This window comes from Triticum aestivum, chromosome 3B (assembly GCF_018294505.1).
Source record: "Triticum aestivum cultivar Chinese Spring chromosome 3B, IWGSC CS RefSeq v2.1, whole genome shotgun sequence".
Taxonomy (NCBI): Eukaryota; Viridiplantae; Streptophyta; class Magnoliopsida; order Poales; family Poaceae; genus Triticum; species Triticum aestivum.
Window position 1 is genome coordinate 213,120,826 of NC_057801.1, and position 6,229 is coordinate 213,127,054.

Below are 6,229 nucleotides of genomic sequence, written 5' to 3' on the forward strand. Positions count from 1 at the left end.
CTATTGGTTTGATACGAATAATGACAATCGTTTCAGTATGTTAAGGATACAGATGTATCCACAATTCATTTAGAGTTACTTAATAGTCTATTTCTTATACCATATCTCTATCCCGTGAAATTCTCGAGCCAAAAGATGGATGCATATGCTGTGTTTCATTTTGCTAAATGATATCAATTAAATGGTGTATCAATTCCATAAATTGCATATAGCAATAAATAAATCAGCAAAATTCTTTCTAATATTTTAGATAGAAGAAATGTTTCTTCTATCTAAAATATTAGAAAGAATGTACCCTTCTATCCAAATCCAATTTGCATCGATAAAATAAATCCAAATTCCAGTAGTAGATGAATAATTGCAAATTTGTGTGTGTACGAGATTAGAATAACTTCAAAATAACTGACATAATTTTGTATTTTTCCTGATCAGAAAAATACATGAAAAAGAAAGGAGGTAGAAAATTTTTTGGATTTATGGTTAAAGAAGAAAAAGAAGAAAACAGGGGTTCTGTTGAATTTCAAGTATTCAGTTTCACCAATAAGATACGGAGACTTGCTTCACATTTGGAATTACACAAAAAAGATTTTTCATCGGAAAGAGGTCTACGAAGAGGGTACAGTAGACTTTGAAGTCATGATCTGAACGAGTCGTACAGATCATGACTTCAAAGTCTACTGTGCACGGTCTGGTTTCGATAGAACCAGACCGCGCACTGTGGACTCATCAGATTATAAGTTCATTCCATACCGAACCAGACCGTGCACATTCTTATTATGAGAAGGGGTCATTCGAGCCTATGGAAATAGGATACTCTGTTTACATAGAAATCCCTACGTCCTTACATTCTATTTAGGATTAGGAATAGGTGTAATCAGACCTGCTTTTGACATATCTATCCTATTCTTATTTGGGTACCATATGCACCTCTTTGGGCTTCTATTGAATCGAGAAATTGGATTGTACATCTTTCATCTTTTTGATTTTGATATCGATTTTGATACATATAAGGTGTCCTACGGATAATGCAAATCGAAGCTATTTGATGTCTGACTCAGGCCTATATGACCGATCGATCGAAATACTCCAAGACTCCACCTTTGTCATATATTCCATATATCGGGCTAGAAGTGATGTTTGTTATCAAAGCAGATGTTAATTCAATCATCTGCTTTGATAACAAACATCTAGCTTCTCGATGTTTGTTATCAAAGCAGATGGTATCCTCTAGATTCATGGATCTTAATAATCTGACCGCCCTCAGCTGCATACATCACTGCACTTCCACTTGACACCTATTTAAACGGCTCGTCTCGCCGCTACCTTATCCTATTTCCATACTTCTGTCGCTCCATCCCCGTATGGGTGGAGAACCCGTCGCTGTCTCGGCTGTGATACCGGAGGCTCTAGGGAAGTCGGAGGAGAGAGCACTCATCTTGGGGTGGGCTTACTACTTATATGCTTTCAGCAGTTATCCTCTCCGCACTTGGCTACCCAGCGTTTACCGTAGGCACGATAACTGGTACACCAGAGGTGCGTCCTTCCCGGTCCTCTCGTACTAGGGAAAGGTCCTCTCAATGCTCTAACGCCCACACCGGATATGGACCGAACTGTCTCACGACGTTCTGAACCCAGCTCACGTACCGCATTAATGGGCGAACAGCCCAACCCTTGGAACCACCTACAGCTCCAGGTGGCGAAGAGCCGACATCGAGGTGCCAAACCTTCCCGTCGATGTGGACTCTTGGGGAAGATCAGCCTGTTATCCCTAGAGTAACTTTTATCCGTTGAGCGACGGCCCTTCCATCTCTTGGATAGATAGAGAGGGAGGGCAGAGGCCTTTGGTGTCCCTTTCAGTCAAGAATTGGGGCTTCACAATTACTAGCCAATATTTATCTCATGCCTTTCCTCGTTCATGGTTCGATATTCTGGTGTCCTAGGCGTAGAGGAACCACACCAATCCATCCCGAATTTGGTGGTTAAACTCTACTGCGGTGACGATACTGTAGGGGAGGTCCTGCGGCAAAATAGCTCGATGCCAGAATGATAAAAAGCTTAACACCTCTTATTTGACTTTTTCACTATTTTGAAATAAGAAAAAGATCCAAATCTAAAATGCAAAGGTCGTCTTATTCAAAACCTCAATCATCACATCCCCTCTCTCCCACTTCACACCTCGGAACGCACTGTTCTTATAGAGAGAAAGGCGTTTTCCCATCTTCTTAACCTGAAATGAAGGGGTACCCCCGGGAAGAGATCCAGTGGAGACAGCTGGGCCTGTAGCTCAGAGGATTAGAGCACGTGGCTACGAACCACGGTGTCGGGGGTTCGAATCCCTCCTCGCCCACAGCCTTCCAAAGGGGGAAGGGCCTTTACTTTCCCCCTGAGGGTAGGAAAATCATGATCGGGATAGCGGACGTAAAGCTATTGAACTTAGGTATGCTCTTTCCTTTTGTCGAAGTGGAATCGTAGAACAGAATGTGATACGATGAGATAGAATGCAATAGAAATAGAAACAAGGATAGCGAACGGGTTACCTACTCCTAAGGGTCAAAGCAAGCCCTTTAATTCAATTCTTTATTCTTACATTAAAATTCTTACATTAAAGAATGAATAAAATCTCCCCAAGTAGGATTCGAACCTACGACCAGTCAGTTAACAGCCGACCGCACTACCACTGAGCTACTGAGGAACAAGGGGGGATTCGACCTCCTAGAGTTCAACTCCCGCTCTCAACCCATGAACAATATGAGTCCGAAGCTTCTTTCGTAACTCCCATAATTTCTTCGTAGTGGCTCCGTTCCATGCCTCATTTCATAGGGAAGCCCAAAGTGGCTCTATTTCATTCTATTTCACTTCCTAGCACTTCCTATCATTTAATATCCATCCCTTTGGTCTTATTGACATAAGAGATGTCATTTATAGTCTATCTCTTTCTATATATGGAAAGTCAAGAAATTCTCATCGAAACATCGAGAAATTGTGCATATAGAAAACTCTAAAGAAAGAAAAAAAGGAGACCCATGCCATGATTTTCAAATCTTTTCTATTTAGTAGTCTAAGTTTCTCGATGAGGATAATTAATTCGGTCGTTGTGGTCGGACTCTATTATGGATTTCTGACTACATTCTCCCTAGGTCCCTCTTAGATCTTCTTTCTCCAATCTTGGATTAGGGAAGAAGGAGATATTCGCGACTACTGTCGATTTCATTATGGGGCAGCTCATGATCTTCATATCGATCTATTATCCACCTCTGTATCTATTCTTTCTTAGCTAAACAGGTGGAAGATATATCCAATTTGGTTATATTATATCATGGACTCGAAAAACGGATCTGAATTTGACTGAAATGCACGATCTTCACAGGTATCACTTTTCACGATACCTAAAAGGTGGAATAGCGATTTTTGAACCATTTCCTATAAGAGAATGGTTTCCATTACTTTGAGAAATGGATTCTTATATCAAACTATAGCTATTGCATTAAAGAAGAAAAGAAACTAATAGAAGTCGAAGACGCGGAATGATAGTGAATAGAGAGAAAGATTCTTCTGATTTTCTTGTTTCTATCTACTAGACGCCGTAGAGAATTGAGAATTTTCATGTCTTTCAATTCTCGTACTCGTAATTGGAAAGTTCTGGAAGGAGACCCATCATTTTGCAATGAAAACAACATATAAAACTCTAGACAATTTCGAAATTAGGCCAAGCGTCTTAATACATATGCAAAAAAATTCATTATTGGCCCACCATTAATTAGAAGATTTAGCTTGTATGAATCGCTATTGGTTTGATACGAATAATGACAATCGTTTCAGTATGTTAAGGATACAGATGTATCCACAATTCATTTAGAGTTACTTAATAGTCTATTTCTTATACCATATCTCTATCCCGTGAAATTCTCGAGCCAAAAGATGGATGCATATGCTGTGTTTCATTTTGCTAAATGATATCAATTAAATGGTGTATCAATTCCATAAATTGCATATAGCAATAAATAAATCAGCAAAATTCTTTCTAATATTTTAGATAGAAGAAATGTTTCTTCTATCTAAAATATTAGAAAGAATGTACCCTTCTATCCAAATCCAATTTGCATCGATAAAATAAATCCAAATTCCAGTAGTAGATGAATAATTGCAAATTTGTGTGTGTATGAGATTAGAATAACTTCAAAATAACTGACATAATTTTGTATTTTTCCTGATCAGAAAAATACATGAAAAAGAAAGGAGGTAGATTTTTTTTTGGATTTATGGTTAAAGAAGAAAAAGAAGAAAACAGGGGTTCTGTTGAATTTCAAGTATTCAGTTTCACCAATAAGATATGGAGACTTGCTTCACATTTGGAATTACACAAAAAAGATTTTTCATCGGAAAGAGGTCTACGAAGACTTTTGGGAAAACGTCGACGTTTGCTGGCTTATTTGGCAAAGAAAAATAGAGTATGTTATAAGAAATTAATCGGTCAGTTGAATATTCGAGAGCAGTAATTTAATCGTTCAAATTTTTTTCTTGTTTTATTATTTTTTAGTAGTCTTATAGTAGTCTTAGATTTTTCATTTTGATGAGCCTCGCTTTGAGGAATTCATGGAATAATCCATTTTCATGGAATAATGAATTAAGGAAGAAAGGATATGAGTCTACCGCTTACAAGAAAAGATCTCATGATAGTCAATATGGGCCCTCAACACCCATCAATGCATGGTGTTCTTCGACTGATCGTTACTCTTGATGGTGAGGATGTTATTGATTGTGAACCCATATTAGGCTATTTACACAGAGGAATGGAAAAAATCGCGGAAAACCGAACTATTATACAATACTTACCTTATGTAACAAGGATATAGAGAGATTGTAGAAAGGGATAGGATAGTTATTTTTGCAAGAGACTTGTTGTAAATTCCTTAACTTAAGAAATAAAAAAGAATAAAAACACAAATACATAACATAAAAAAAAAAGAATAAATAAGACGAGATTCGACCTCCCCCTACATATTTAATTTCTTCTCCTATATAAAAACTAGCAAGACCCACTCCATTGGTAATTCCATCAATAACACCCTTATCAAAAAACTCCGTTAGTTCGGTTAACCCTCTTATACCGAGGGTAAAGACCCTAGTATAGAAAATATCTATATAACCACGATTATATGACCAACTGTATATATTTTTTTACTTGATCTAAAAATTCTTTTTTAGGATTTCCTTTGTAAAAAGAGTTTATTAAATCCAAATTCTGAAAAAAAGAATAAGCGGATCCATAGAAGATATATGCTATGAATAAACCAAAGATAGCTAGACTTACAGAAGAAATTGCATTAGTAATAAATTCATATGAATTTACAAAAGAATTAGAACTTTCCTGAGTAAAGTTTATTGAGGGAGTTAACCACTTTGATAATATGGTTAACTCTGCTATTCCATTACCAATTCCTCCATTATCAAAAGAGATTCCTATGAATCCAATGAACAAAGTGAAAAGTAGTAATATAAGAAGAGGAAATAACATAGTATTTCCCGTTTCATGCGGATAGGCAAAAGTGTTTTTAGCCCCAAAAGACGTAGTAAAGGATCCTATCCTATTTCTTGTATTACCTTGAATTTTTGGTATATTTTGTGAAAAAAAAGAAACTCCACTCTTCGTTGTTGATAAAACGAAATCCCTATTCTCTCCTTTGGGTATCCTTTTTCCCCATAAGGATATTGAATACAAGGAACTCTCTTTAGTGCTACTGTAATTTTGAAAATGAACACGCAAATACCCATCAAATGTAAGTAAATATATCCGAAACATATAAAAGGCAGTTAATCCTGCAGTAAAGGAGGCTATTATTCCAAAAAAGGGCGAATACAACCAACTATTACTAAGGATTTCATCTTTGGACCAGAAGCAAGCAAGAGGTGGAATACCACAAAGAGAAAGTGTACCCCATAAAAAAGTAGTTCTTGTGATTGGAATGTATTTTCTTAAACCGCCCATAAGAACCATATTTTGACTTTTATCTGGTGAATATCCAACAAGAGGTTCCATTGAATGAATAACGGATCCGGATCCCAAGAACAATAAAGCTTTTGAATAAGCATGAGTGATCAAATGGAATAAAGCAGCTTTATAAGAACCTATACCTAGAGCTAACATCATATAACCCAATTGAGACATTGTAGAATAGGCTAAGCTTCTTTTAATATCTCTCTGAGCAAGAGCTAAAGTAGCTCCTAAGAA

The 6,229-nt window shown here is 37.0% G+C and overlaps 1 long non-coding RNA gene and 2 other non-coding genes across 3 annotated transcripts in view; 2 read left to right on the top strand and 1 right to left on the bottom strand.

Moving 5' to 3' along the window:
- The window catches only part of LOC123069411 (uncharacterized), a 6,355-nt gene extending 1,432 nt beyond the window's left edge, over positions 1 to 4,923 (top strand). Inside the window, exons 1-2 of the long non-coding RNA XR_006432514.1 lie at positions 1 to 603; positions 4,387 to 4,923. The exon at positions 1 to 603 is cut by the window's left edge and continues 1,432 nt beyond it. This is a non-coding gene — a long non-coding RNA (uncharacterized lncRNA). The remainder of the gene's footprint in view (positions 604 to 4,386) is intronic.
- TRNAR-ACG (transfer RNA arginine (anticodon ACG)) lies at positions 2,274 to 2,347 on the top strand. Its single transcript has one exon. It is a non-coding gene; the product is annotated as a tRNA-Arg (tRNA).
- On the bottom strand, positions 2,621 to 2,692 carry TRNAN-GUU (transfer RNA asparagine (anticodon GUU)). The gene has a single exon. It is a non-coding gene; the product is annotated as a tRNA-Asn (tRNA).
- Positions 4,924 to 6,229: the final 1,306 nt, after the last annotated feature.